Source organism: Artemia sp. Qi Xiang Cuo, chromosome 15 (genome assembly GCF_049724085.1).
Source record: "Artemia sp. Qi Xiang Cuo chromosome 15, ASM4972408v1, whole genome shotgun sequence".
Lineage (NCBI taxonomy): Eukaryota > Metazoa > Arthropoda > Branchiopoda > Anostraca > Artemiidae > Artemia > Artemia sp. Qi Xiang Cuo.
Window position 1 is genome coordinate 39,418,029 of NC_142808.1, and position 15,540 is coordinate 39,433,568.

Here is a 15,540-nt window from a genome sequence, read left to right on the forward strand (position 1 = left end):
GCTATGGGAAAGTATGGAATGAAATTTGAAAGTAAAACTCTCCTAGCCTTAGATTCTGCTGATGACTTGAGTGTCATAGATGAAAACGTCAGTAAAATGAATAATTTTTTGTAGGTTTTGAGAGCCAAAGGCGCAAAAATATATTCAAAATTAATGTCAAGAAGACTAAGTCATATTGACTGGTAACAAGTGAAAATGGAGAGGTGATGTTGAGCAACGAGAAAATCGATCAAATAGAAAGCTTCGCTTATCTAGGCATATTCTTAGTAAAGATGGTGGATGCAGTTAGGATGTTAAAAGTTGAATATCCAAGGCCCAGAGCGTTTTCACAGTTAAAAAAAGTATTGAAGTTTAGGAAGTTAAGTCTGCAAACCTAGATTAGAATACTATAAGCAACAGTTATGACAGTGGTCAAGTACGGTTCTGAAACGTTGGCCCTCCGAAAAACTGTGGAGGATTTGTCAGATGTTTTCCAGGGGAATTTTCTAAATTTTTTTCTTTTAAGGGTGGGGGTGGTACCCATCTGACTGCCCTTATTGAAAAAAGTAAGTTGTACCAAAAATGTGGTCCCGTTTTCTAGGGCTATAATGAAAGAAAGGTTGAGATGACTAGGACAACGTTCTGTGGATAAAGGATATAAGATTGATAAAGATCGTCCTCTTGGCCAACCATCTAGGGTCAAACGAAAAGCAGTACGTCCCCAAATAGGATGGGAGTAGGTCATAAGGAAGGACTTAATAGAAATTAGAACTTCTTGGGACAGTCTAAAGAGGGAGGTTTTGAATACACTGGGATGGAGGAGAAGCATGCATAGCTACGTGGGCCTCATGCAGCCTGGTGCTGCAACGAGCTGTTATCACTTTCGACTATTAAAAAGGGCAATTACAGTTTCCAATCAAAAGAGCCCGTTTTGAAATTTGTACAACTTTCTATATAAACCTTATATGCCCCCTGGGCATAACTTACAACCCTTGCACTGAGGGCTCTGAGGAGGTTATCACCCTAAAAGACCTAATTTTCAGAACTTTCTACTATGTTGAAGAAAATGGATATCTCAAAATTTTGATTGGATGTGTTTGGGGAAATGGTGGGCCTGAGAGGGGGGTTAGTTGCCATTCAATCACTTTCGACTATTAAAAAGGGCACTAGCCCCTTCAATTTCCAACTGAATGAGCCTTTTTTGAAGTTTCTACAACATCGCTTTCTATAACAACATTATTTGCCCCCAGGGCATAACTTACAACCCTTTCACTGAGGGCTGTTGGGGGAGGGGTTGTCAGCCTTAAAGACCTAATTTTCCGAAAATTCAACTATGTTCAATAAAATGGCTATCTAAAAATTTTGATTGTATGTGTTTGGGGAAAAGGTGGGCGTGCATTGCAATTCCCTTCAATCACTTTCGAAAATTAAAAAGGGCACTAGCCCTTTGAATTTCCAATCGAATGAGCTCTTTATCAAGTTTCTACAACAATAGATTTCAATAAAAACCTTATATGCCCCCAGAGCATAACTTATAACCCTTTCCCTAAAGACTGTGGGGAGAGTGTCCTGCTCAAAGGTATAATTTCCTGAATTTGAAACTGCGTGGAATGAAATGGCTATCTCAAAATTTTGATGGGATATGTTTGGGAAAATGGTGGGCGTGGAAGGGGTGTTAGTTGCCTTCCAATCATTTTTGACTGCTAAAAAGGCACTAGCCATTTCAATTTCCAATTAAATGAGCCCCTTCTGAAGTTTCTACGACAACGCGTTCTATAAAAACCTTATATGCCCCCAGGACATAACTTGCAACCCTTGCCCTGAGGGCTGTGTGGGGGGGGGGGTTGTTATCTTAGAAGACCTAATTTTCAGAAATTTGAACTACGTTGAACAAAATTGCTAACTCAAAATTTTGATTGGGTGGGTGTGAAGAAAAGGTGGGCGTGAGAGGGGGGTTAGTTGCCCTCGAATCACTTTTGACTATTAAAAAGGGCAATAGCCCTTTGAATTTCCAATCAAATGAGCCTTTTTGCAGTTTCTACGATAACTCTTTCGATAAAAACCTTATATGCCCTCAGGGCATAACTTATAGCCCTTGCCCTGAGGGTTGTGGGGAAGTGTTCTCCTCAAAAACACTATTTCTTTCTGGAAAATTTCTTTCTTTCGGCTATCACAAAATTTTCTTTGGATGTGTTTCGGGAACTGGTGGGCGTGGAAGGGGTGTTAGTTGCCTTCCGTTCACTTTCGACTACTAAAAAGGGCACAAGCCACTCCAATTACCAATTGAATAAGCCCTTTTAGAAGCTTTTACGACAACTTCTTCGATACGAAGTGCCCTGGTCTAAAGGAAAAAAAAAAAATAATACATTGTGCCAACATCGTTCTTATACGCCCCCAGGGCATAACTTAAAACCCTTGCCCTGAGGGTTGTGGGCGACTGTCCTTCTCAAAAACATATTTTCTATCTGAAAATCAACTACGCTGAACAAAATGGCTGTCTCAAAATTTTGATTGGATGTGTTTAGGGAAATCGTGGGCGTGGAAGGGGTTTTAATTGCCTTCCAGTCACTTTCGAATATTAAAAAGGGCCCTAGCCATTCCAATTTCCAATCGACTGTGCCCTTTTCGAAGTTCCTACGACAACTTTTTCGATACGAAGCGCCCTGGTATGGAAGAAGAAGAAAACCAAAAAAAATAATAATTTGAAAACAAAAAATATATTGCGCCAACGTTATTCTTTACTTAGTCAGCGCGATTGCGCTGCCTATGATATTAGCGTCGATGATTCATCACCGTGTGTTTATCTTCTGCTTAGTCTATTTAATTGTTGATTTGATATACTTGCAAAAGATTGTAACCAGTTATATTTATTCATTATCTTCTGCTTTAGAACTCGATCACATGATTGCATCTAAAGATGTTGAAAACACATTAGTGTCAGTTTTTTTCTGAGTATCAAGTTTCTGATCACTTGTCTATCTCATCTCAGTTAAAATAACTCAGATAACTAAGTGGTCTACTCGTACCACTTGAAAAGAGTGCAGACGACAAAGATGTGGTATAGTGAATCAGATTCGAATGTGGATTAAGCTAAAACTTAAAGGCACCCTTTCTCAGCGTATGAGAGACATAATCAATGAGTGATCTGATAAAATTAAAAACGACGCAAACTTACTTTGGAAAATTATTCTCCTCCCAGCAGCTCCTCCCAATAACACTAATTTAGGACAGGATATTCCACTGTCTGAATGGTTCACCCATTGTACAGCTGATTTCCCTGCCCCAGAAGACGATTTCGAAAAGAATTATGAAGAGCAGCTTAAAAATTATTTGACACTGAGATCGCCTGCTGATTTTATAGTTTCCCCCTCTGCCATTGAGTTTAGTGTTAAGCCCCTAAAGTGGAAAGCTTCTTGTAGGTTAGATAAGGATAGTGCTATGCATTTGAAAAATGGATAAATCCGTCTTGCTCTTTAAATGCAGATGATTTTCACACAGGGAGTTAGTCAATCATCCTTCTGCATTGATGACCTGACACCTGTTCCCAAGGAAGGAAAGTTGACTCAGTGTTCTTCTTTCCGCCCGATAACTTTGTCAACTACCCTCTGCAGGCTTTTTGAGCTGTTGTTTATCGACTAACTGAAGCATAAATGTTATGCCCCTCCATATCAGTTAGGTTTTCAGCAAAGCTTTGGGTGTAGTGTTGCCCTTACAGCGGTGGTGAATGCCTTAGTCGATCCAGATGATAGTGGTGAAACGCTTGTTTTGGCTGAACTTGATGTCCGTCGGGTGTGTGACTTATTGATGCATGCACCCACGCTTTTGTTTGAAACAAAACAACAAGTGAAAAAGTTCGTCAGTAGTGCTTTGCAAGACATGTACTCGATGCTGGAAATTCATCTTAAGTAGCCTCCGACAAATTTAGCCCTTCCGCACAGTGTGACAAACTTGTCGGCGTTTGCAAAGGTACCAGACATGGAGCTGTCTTCCCCAACACTCATCAATAATTACGTCCTAGATCCTCAAGCACAGTGTCCCTTATCTTGTATTCTGATTGGTCTTGACCTTTCTCTTGTTTCTTATGCTTATGCAATTCCGAATATCAGGCGGTCCTTAGAAAGGATTTTCAATATCTTTGAAATATTAAGGCAAGGGTACGCTGATATAGGTCTTGATTTTAACCTGAAAAGTCAGAAATAGTGCTCTTGGACTGGAAAAACTCGGCTCGACATTCTTCAATCCATTTGAGAATCTCTGAAGTAAAACGTGTCGAGCAGATAACATACCTGGGACTCCCAATTGGCTCATCTCTTAAGCATACTCATCAGCTGCTAGTATCTCATATTCAGCACTACATTTGCATTACTTATCCTTTATTTATTAAAGCAAAGCTTTAATCAATAGAGCAATATTCGCAACTCTGTATAACACCATTACAATGCCCCATATTCTTCATTGCGTACCCTTTTGGAAGATTTTTACTCAAATAGATAAAAAAAATATTAGGTCTCATTATTTCAAGTTTGCTAAGTATCTACTTTGACTTCCCCATGGCCTCGAAATACAGAACGGATTAAACACTACGAGATCCCAGAAAATTCTCCCCCCACCCCCAAAATGCATGCATACTTCCCAATAATAAATACTATACGTAAACAATTTGCAAATTTCATAAATTAAATCCCTTTCTCTAGGAGCTGTGGGGGTTCATTTTATCTCTAACGGTATAGATCCTGAGCTTTTCAACTATGCGGAACAAAATGACTAACTCAAAATTTTGATCGGACGATTTTAGGGAAAAGGGGCATGGGATGGGGCCTAGTTGCCCTCCATTATTTTTTATCACTGAAAAAGAGCACTTAAAAGTTAGAACTTTCAATTTACAGCAGGGTTTTCTGCTGTAGTAAAAAAATGATGGTGTGATTTTCATTAAGATTCTTTGACTTTCAGGGAGTGTTTCTCCTCTTTTTCGAAAACCAGGCAAATTTTCTAAGGCTCGTAGTTTTCGATGGGTAAGACTAAACTTAATAAACTTATATATTTGGAATCAAAATATTTATCCAATTCTTTGGATATATCTATTGGTATCCAAATTCAGATTTTTAGAGTGTTGGCTACTATTGAGCCACGTCGCTCCGTACTTGTAGTTCGTTACCGCGAACTGCTTGATTAGAGCGTAGTGTGTCATAGAATAAAGAGGCCACAGCAAAATTTTAGCAGAGGCAGTGGCGTAGTGATCTTGATGTCTGGAAGAGGTCTAGCTCCTTTCCTGAAAGGAATCTGACGATACAAAGGTCATCCTAGCTATTATACATGTGGTGCACATCTTCAACTTCCTGCTTTTGCCTCGGCAAGCAATACTTGAGCGATCAACAACCGAAGCACTACGGTTTGACATCTAACAAGAACAAAAATAAATCCTTTTCTGTAAACTTTTTATTTTCTATGGAAAGATTCGTTTTACGTTATTTAAAAGAGATTACAGTTAAAGCATCATTGTGTTCCAAAAACTTATCCGCCTTATAAAGACAGCGAAAACGTGAACACACACTGTTGTCAGTAAACCCATGGTTAAAGAAGCAGAACAAAAAAAAAGTTTACTGAAAATGAAGAGTTTTATGTATTTTAAGGTAGGATGTATAAAACAATTCTTTATTTCTTCTGTAACAAAGGTCGGGTCTACTGGACATGTCATTCTCTTGTTTTACGGTGCCTGATCTACATTCTTGGAACACTCATGTCCAAATATAGTTAAGCGATTTTCGCCATTGCAAAAAGAGGAATCATAATTAAAGGTTAAAGGAGGTTCCGTTGCCCACGGGCTAAACAACGACAGAGTACTAAGGGATAAGTGAATAAGAAATGCGGCATTCTTGTAGAGTGGTGAGGAGATAAACTTACATGGCAGTTCTTCTTTTGTATCTTACTTTCTACTTCTATGAATAACATTACAGATGGTATTTTACGACTAGAAAAACAAGCCAAAATTAAGTAATTCTGTAGGCTTTTCGTGTTCTTCATTTGATTTTAGTGCAGCCTAAAATATGCCAAATAGTTCAAAATAAATTTATTTTTCATACCTTATCTTTTCTAAAATTTCATTAAGTAGCATATAGACAGTCAATGACATAAAAAGACTGAGGTTTTATTTGTGTCTGCTTCCAATGTCTGCCATGCGTGAATTTCACACAAGGCAATAAACCAAGCCACAAGAAAGCATTGCCCGCCAAACTTTTGAAATTTAAAAAAAAGGTGATTCCTTCCGGTTGGATTTAAGTAAAATTTGTTTCGGTTGACTAGGAATGAATCTGAGCTTAATTATACACAAGTACTTCTTCCACGTGAGCCTAGAGTCTTATTGCTTACGATGGAGCGATTGAAGCTGATGTTTGTTCACGGTTGGTCAAATTACTGATTAATTTTTCATCATCAGACAATTTGGCTGTGTACGGACAAGCAGTCATATTTAGAGTGAAAGAGCAAGCAAGGTAGAAACCAATCTAAAAAGTGTATTAGCACTGTTATTAAGCAAACATTTTACCTTAAAGTTTAGTTTGATTTTTTTTTTTTTATTTCAATTTGAAAGCTTCATAAACAAAAATTTTTATTAAAAAAAAATAATTAAGCTCAATATTCTTGAACAATGATCTGATCATCCGTGGGAACTTACACCCATAAAAATACTTTTCGGCAGAAGGGGAAGGTCTAAAATATCAGAACAAAACTCCAAGGTCATCATTTTTATGGCTTTTAATCAAAATTCAATCAAATGATATGTTTTTATAGGTTTCCCCACCCCCCCCCCCCGCCCACTTCTCTTCCTTTTTGCAAGTTGGCATGTGAATGTACTCTGTCACAATACCGCTAATATAGGTTAAACCTGAAAATACCACCCAAAGTATATGCTTATTAGGCAGTAATTCTACCACCTCCCTTCTCTCCTTCTTTATGTATCTCTAAAGTCATTAAAGTTATAGGTTAGGGCCTAAAGATGACCTTTTTGTGGTTTCGGGCAGCAGCCCCCCCCCAAAAAAAAAAATAATAATAGCCTACAGAGCGATTCAATGAATGCGTATCTTCTCGACTCGCAGATGCACAACTGTGCATAACTTTATGAAGCCCCAAAAATAAATTCAGTTAAATGAAAGCTTCAAAAATAAGAATTCTCTGTAGTAACCGTCTATTTTGTTTTGACTGCATCTATATCCTGGAACAAATACGCCACGGCATAGCATTATGATTTCTGAAAATGGGAGCCGAAACACTTATTCCTTAATTTCACTGAATCTAATGGCTATCTCAGAATTTTCACTTGATTGCATTTGGGCCCTCTTTGGGCCTTAATTGTTTTTATGCCACAAAATGGTGCAACTAGCTACTTTCCTGTAATGTGCTTTCTTCCTTATCCTGAAAAAGGCCACTATAACTTTCAGTTTACGTTTGAATAAGCCTTCTCCTGATATTCTAGGACCGACGATTTGGTACTATCAACCTTTGGGGAAAAGCCAAGCTCAGAGGGTTAAGTTAACTGCTAAAAGCAAATGCAAATAAATAAGCTTTCCATTTTCGGGGCACAGTTCAGAAAAAAATTAACTTTTTTCATATTGCTGTTTTATTAGAGCTTCGATCTCCAGCATTTCAGAAAAAAAGGGCGGCAGCCCCTTCATATGTAGTATAATCTCTGTTCCTAGATTATGGTATTTGCATAAAAAGAGAAGGTACTAACAATCTAAATATGTTCAGAATAAAGTTACTATGGAATCAAACTTGAACAAGGTATAACAATATCACTTTTCTAACACAATTCATTAATAAACTTTTCCAACGAGATTAGTCAAAATGGCTTCTATTGTTTCAGAAACACGTCATTCTGCGTCGAATGGTAACTGTCCCAAACTGCAGGTCTTCATGTTGGGAAAGCTATACCATTCTTAAAAAGATGTTCAGTTACCTCGGGGGGGGGGTGCTTAACTTTGAACACTAAAATCTTTGACAGGTATCTTTAAACAGCAGTTGGAGGAGTTTGGACTCGTATGGTATGAAACTTCCAGTTAAAAATAAAACACGTTGCTAAGACAAATACAACATTAGTTTTAAAATAAAAATGTAAAGAAAAGTCAAATTAGTGAAGTATCAGATGATCAAAGTTTTGTTTAAATAACAATTTCATGCCCTGAGTGAGTCAAGGGCTGGAAGATTTCCCTCTACCTGGTCGAGACGGATGGATGCTGAGTCTTTTACACTGGGAAAATAGAATGATCCATCCTGCTTTTTCGGTAGGCATTTCACGTTCAGCAAGGCTTCCGAAGAAGGATCGTCCAACACCACACAATACTTAGGAATACCACCCAGAAAGAACTTGGTGATGAACCAACGTCCATCTACGCAGAGTGGTGGGTAATTTGAACCTGTTTTGGCTGCTGCCCCGCTTGACCCTGTAAAAGGGCCAGCACTCGCCGACTCATCAACTTCCATTTCACAATCAAAACTCGAATCTTCTGCTTCCCAGGTATGATGCTAAGACGTTCGTGCGTGATATTCTTCAGAGGTTTGTCAAATCTGCGGGCTTGCAGGATATCCAATAAAAGTTTTTGGATGTTTAAAGCGCGGATTTAAAGCGCTTTTAAAGAATTTAAAGCGCGGATGAAATTACTTTATAGAAGAAGAGGGACATTTATCTGATGATGCGTGTCAGGGGTCCACCATCTCTCTCCTAAGATGAATGGCCAACAACGTCCCACATCGGTTAGAATCTCCTGAAAGAAAATACAAAACACCAACTTCTAACTCTCAGATAATCTTTTAATCTGCCATCTCTGGCTAATGGCTATTACAGCTACAAAACAGCTTGGCTATAAGTTTTACAGATATCCAAGATCTCTCCGACTGAGAGTTCAGAGTTCACTTATCCAACACTAAATTACCACAAAATACACAAAAAAGAATATTCCCCCTTCCCCACTGAAAGGTTCCATGGCCATGGAAAATGGGAAGAAACGACAAAAAATAATGTAGAATAAATCGTAGTCTGTATTTTGCAAATAACTTTATTACCATGTGACGCAATGCACCAAACCTCAACACTTGCATCTTCAAAAAATATGAATATTACCATCACAGGCACACCCCTCCTCCCCAACACCTTCATCTTCACAATACCAGTTATAATAATTAAAATACACCACAAATATATCGACAGTATTTTAAACAAATATTAGTTTATTTTTACTATTAAATTTAAATTTTCGTTTAACCCGATAAATTAAACTCTTCTAAACTCTTCGTTAGGAAATCCATTTTTTTGAAAGTCCCAAACAAATGACTACCTCGTGCCACACTTGGTAGCCAATTCCATACCTTCAAACTTGCGGTTACCGGATTAAAGTCAGACCGATTGCACCATGTCGAGGGAATCCTTAGATCACCATTATTTTGAAGGCCGTATATATTGGCATGGATCACTCATTGCTAACAGAATCTAATTTTAGTACTTAGTTACTTTAGTACTTTAGTTACATGTAAAATTAAACAATTTTAAATTTACTTATGCACAATTATCGACACAAAGAAGGGGGTTAAATACCCTGCAAGAAGGGGTATGATCTTGGTAAAGATTATAATAAAAAATCAAATATTTCTGACAACCTTTAAAGATGAGCTTTGAAGCTAATGTTAACAAAAACACCAACGTTCGAAGATTTCCCAGGAAAAGTGGTCATTGGTTGTTTTTTCTTCTTCTATTTTTGCCAGGGGCTCCCGTAACGAACATGTGGTCTGAACTTATTGCAAGAGTGTTCTTTTGAACGTCAATTTAATGTTGTAATTATCTTTTCAAGTAACAAAATGAGTCAAACCACAGCAAGGTGATAATTATAACCACTTTGTCCAGCAGTTCAATATTTGTGACCCCCCCCCCCAATGGGCCATAATCAAGAGTTTGATACTTGTTTATCATAGGCTCATGACTTAAATCTCTTTTGGAATGAGCTTATGTTTGCAGAGAATCAGGGTTTACCCTGTTTTTCCACCAAACCATTTTACAGCCAGTTGGTGAAATTCCACACCTTGGACACTGTTCGTTGTAGAATCGAGTCATTTAACAACTTGGACTTGTCTTGTTCGTGTAGGCTACGCAATCAACAGTTGTGTTATTTTCAAACCACAAATCTGTGGGCGACCATTTTGCCTTTTAATAATTTATTATTTCAATTCAAACAAGATGTAACACGCTTATTTTTCAGGTAAAAGATCAGGGTGGAGTATTACAGGATATTGGAGGGGCCTTCGGCCCAATTTATGTCACGAATCGTAAAAAATTTCTTTGCTTGTATTCAGCTTTAAAAATTTTGCAACTGGCCCACCTTTTTTGCTTAACGTATCTCTAAGCGGATGTAAACGGGTCTAATAAATGGACATACCTTTCACGAATTTCAATGAGCTGAATTCAAAAATTAGTATAAAAATAATAAAATGCATATTAGCTCATAGTAGATGAGTGGTTCCTTTCAAGGTTAATTTCAATTTGATTTTCTCCAAATGAATTACATATATAAAATAATAATCACGATCAAGGATTTTGCTTGGTTAAAATTTTTCTCTTGTTAACTAACCATTGCAAGCAATTTTTGTATTAGAAGAAAATCACCTATTGAAAACTATAATTTCCCTTGTATGAGAAGAGCTACTGTTGTCTGTTCATGCTTATCCTGAGGAGTGCAGCAACCATGATCTAACTAACTCATTACCCAAGGCTGTTATTATTAGGAAGAGCTCTTTATAATGAATAATTATAAATAATGATGAACTACACATGGAATTCTACTCGGTACCTCTGCTTTCCATTCATATGATTACTAGAGGAGTTGGGTTTTAAAATAGCTGATAATATGTCACAGTCCTCGGGGAGGGGGGGGGGGATAAGGAACCATTGCTTGTAATAGGGAAGGTAATAGGTAGGGCTTGATTTAAGGACTTTCTATCAGTCTGTACGCCACCGGCTCACCACCGTAGCGTGCACTCAATTTCCAAACCTCCTTTGTTCAAAAGTTTGGATGCTCAGTCTCCAACCCTCTTTGGTCAAAAGAACAAAGGTCCTGAAGGTTCTTGATTCCTTTCAGGGGAGAATCGCTGTCTCTCCTAAACGAAAATAGCAAGTGTATAATTACAACTGGTGTTTGATATTGACCACAGTTGATATTCAAGGGTTTCTGAGTTTTTGATTACAAAATGCGAGGGCACAATTGCAGCAAATAAAACCAAAATCAAAACCACAATTAGTAAAAATCTAACCAGTATCTATTTGATTTTCACTAAATCCGGTATAAAAGAATATCCTATACTGCCGATTACAAATATGATGCTAGTGTTACAATCATTACAATAATATTGACTTAGTAACGAACGATGTGCATTCTATGTGTTTTATTAAATAAAAAAAAACAAGTTTTTTTAACTGAAAGTAAGGAGCGACATTAAAACTTAAAACGAACAGAAATTATTCCGTATATGAAGGGGGCTTTCCCCTCTTCAGCGCCTCGCTCTTTACGCTAAAGTTTTTTATTGTTTTAGAAATAGAGTTGTGAGAAACAGTCTAACTTTAGCGTAAAGAGCGAGGCGTTGAGGAGGGGACAGTCCCTTTCATATACGGAATAATTTATGTTCGTTTTAAGTTTTAATGTCGCTCCTTACTTTCAGTTTAAAAAACTTGTTTTTTTATTTAATTCCTGATAGTTTTTTAGTTAATGCAGCTTTTATTTTGGCTCACCGTCAATGAATAAGTAAACAGAATTTGAATACAAATTTTAATTTTCTTTTGCTAAATGGCTGTCTCAAAATTTGGTTCTGACGTGATTAACAAATTAACTGACGTAACAAACTTCTATATTCGTATATTTTCTTCTGGCAAAAAATACACAGTTGCAGATTTTTGCAGATATGAGCTTGAAACCTATGTAATAGGGTTTTCTGATACGCTGAATCTGACGGTGTGATTTTCATTAAAACTCTTTCACTTTTAGGGGATGTTTCCCCCTCTTTAAAAAATCAGGTAAATTTTTTCAGGCTCGTAGCCTTTGATGAGTAATACTAAACTTAATAAAATTCATATATTTAGAGTCAGCATTATAAGCCCATTCTTTTGATACATTTATTGACATCAAAGTTCCGTTTTTAAAAGTTTCGATTACTATTGAGCCGTATCGCTTGTTTGTTTTTTTTTTTATTACGTATATGTTATTACGTATATGATTGGGTTCTCCCCTTAGTCAATACCACGCTCTTTACGTTAAACGTTAAAACAAATTTAATTCACAAACCCCTGAATCACAAAGGCCGTTTAATTAGAATAGATAGCTCTTTTGAAAGCACTAAAAAAAACTGTAGCGTAAAGAGCGAGGTATTATCTTGGGGGAGAAACCCCTCATATACGTAATAATTTCTGTTCATTTTAAGTTCTAATGTTGCTTCTTACTTTCAGTTAAAAAACTTGTTTTTTAATTTAATTTCTGATCGTTTTTTAAATAATGCCTGGAAATCCGGCGCCCCCTCCATGGAAATGTTCCTTACCCCAAAGAAACATCCTCCACGGAAAGATTCTCCCGAGTAACCCCCCCCCCCCTCCAGCCCCCACCCCACCAGAAAAAAATTCTTCCTGAAAATGTCTGTATACTTCCCAATAACCAATACAATATGTAAGCAATGGGCCAAGTTCATAACGTGCAGCCCCTCCCTTGGGAACTGTGGTGGATTAAGTCATCGTAAAAGACATATTTATTAAATTTTCGACTATGCTGAACAAAATGGCTATCTCAAAATTTTAATTGGGTGATTTTGAGAAAAAATGAATCTGGGAGGGGGCCTCGTTGCCCTCCATTTTTTTTGCTCACTTAAAAAGGGCACTAGAACTTTTAATTTCCGTTCCAATGAGCCCTCCTACGGTATTCTAGGACTACTGGGTCAATACGGTCACCCCTGGGGAAAAAAACAAACAAATAAACACGCATCCGTGATCTTTCTTCTGGCAAAAGATGCAAAATTCCACATTTTTGTAGATAGGAGCTTGAAAACCCTACAGTAGGGTTCTCGATACTCTGAATATGATGGTGTGAATTTCATTAAGGTTCTATAACTTTTAGGGGGTCTTTCCCTCTTTTTTCGAAAATCAGCCAAATTTTCTCAGATTTTCTCGCGTAACTTTTGATGGGTAAGATTAAACTTGATGAAACTTATATATTTGAAATCAGAATTAAAATCTGATTCTTTTGATGTATCTATTGGTACCAAAATTCCGTTTTTTAGAGTTTCGGTTACCATTGAGCTGGGTCGCTCCTTACTTACAGTTCGTTACCACGAACTGTTTGATTTTCCAGGGATCATCATATAAAACCAACAGCCGTATACGATAAGGGAAGTTCTGTTTTGCCAGGCATAACCAAACGATTCACTTACAGGGACAATATAGTAAGTGTATCTTAGGGGTAGGGTCTCCATACTATGCAAATAGCCCATTCATCAGACATACTTTTGTAGATTTAAAGATTTTTCTGTTCCAATATTAGTCTCGCCTTTCAGCTTTTGAACATCAACAGTAGTGGAAACCAAGCACAATTTTAGAAATATACACCTAAATTTTTTAGAACTTATTCTATTTTTCCCTATTAGCCTCAGATTTCTGAATAACGTAATTAACAAGTAATACAACTCCACATGAAATAGGACTATAATTTCAAGATAGTCATTTTATAGAATGGTCGAAAGGTTCAAAAACTGCACCTATTGGGGCCACATAATTTGCGTCGTTTCAAGGATTAATTAAAAAGCTTTTTCCACAAAATAAGTTTTTCAAAGAAAAGTAAAGAACTCTATTAAACAAAAATTTAGCAAAAATAAAATCAAATAATCTACCAAGCGTGAAATACCACAAATCAGCATCGATAAATAAATGAAACCTAAAACGAACAGAAATTAAAATAAATAACCGAGTCAAACTCAAAACGAGCAGAAATTAACATAAGTTGGGCTCAAAACACATATGCCTTCCCAAGGCCAGAACATAATTTGCACTTTACTGAAAAAAATACAAATGAATGTGCAAAATTTCATATTTTTTCAAAACATTTATACTTTTTCAGTAAAGTGCAAAATTTTGCACTTTAACTGTTAAAAAGGGCACTAGCCCTCTCAATTTCCAATTGAATGAGCCGCCTTTGAAGCTTTTACGACAACTCTTATATTAAAAACCTTATATGCCCCCAGGGCATAACTTATGCCCTGGGGACTCTGGGAGCTTGTCATCCTTAAATACAAAATTTCCAGAACTTTCAACTACGTTGAACAAAATGACTATCTCTAAACTTTGATTGAATGTGTTTGGGCAAATGGTGGGCGTAAGAGGAGGGTTAATTACTCTCCACTCACTTTCGACTATTAAAAATGGCCATTTCAATTTCCAATCAAAAGAGCCACTTTGGAAATTTCTACAACAACTTTCTTTATAAACCCTGTATGCCCCCAGAGCATAACTTACAACCCTTCCACTGAGGGCTCTGATGGGGTTAGCATCCTGAAAGACCTAATTTCCAGAACTTTCAACTATGTTGAACAAAATATATATCTCAACATTTTGATTGGGTGTGTTTGGGGAAATGGTGGGCGTGAAAGGGGGGTAGTTGCCCTTCAGTCACTTTCGGCTATTACTAGGGAACTAGCCCTTCCAATTTTTAATTGAATGAGCCCTTTGAGATGTTTTTACAACTTCGCTTTCTATTAGCACCTTACATGGTCCCAGGGCATGACTTTCAAATATTACCCGGAGTGGTGTGGAGGGATAAGTTTTCATCCTTATAGACCTAATTTCCAAAACTTGTAACTACGTTGAATAAAATGGCTATCTAAAAATTTTGATTGGATGTGTTTGGGGGAATGATGGGCGTGGGGGGGTCTAGGTGCCCTCCAATCACTTTCGAAAGTTAAAAAGGGCCCTAACCCTTTGAATTTCTAATTGATGAGCCTTTTTTGAAGTTTCTACGACAATACCTTCTATAAAAACCTTATATGCCCCCAGGGCATAACTTACAACCCATGCCCAGAGGGCATTTGAGAGATGTCTTGCTCTAAAACATAATTTCTATCTGGAAATAAACTACGCTGAACAAAATGGCTATCTCAAAATTTAGACTGGATGTGTTTCGGGAAATGGTGGGCGTGAAAGTGGTATTAGTTGCCTTACAATCACTTTTGACTATTGAAAAGGGTACAAGCCACTCCAATTCCGAATTGAATGAGCCCTTTTCGAAGTTTCTACGACAACTCCTTTGATACGAAGTGCCCTGCTCTGAAGGAAAAAAATAATAAATGATACATTGTGCCAACATCGTTCTTATATGCCCTCAGGGCATAACTTAAAACTCTTGCCCTGATGGTTATGGGGAAGTGTCCTCCTCAAAAACATATTTTCTATCAGGAAATCAACTACGCTGAACAAAAAGGCTATCTCAAAATTTTGATTGGATGTATTCCGGGGAATGATGGGCGTGGGGGGCTAGTTGCCCTCCAATCACTTTC

General features: G+C 37.3%; 1 protein-coding gene across 2 annotated transcripts in view; it reads right to left on the reverse strand.

The window, feature by feature from the left end:
• Positions 1-15,540, reverse strand: part of LOC148943667 (uncharacterized) — a 220,921-nt gene that overhangs the window by 128,090 nt on the left and 77,291 nt on the right. The gene's annotated exons all lie outside the window — the stretch shown is intronic.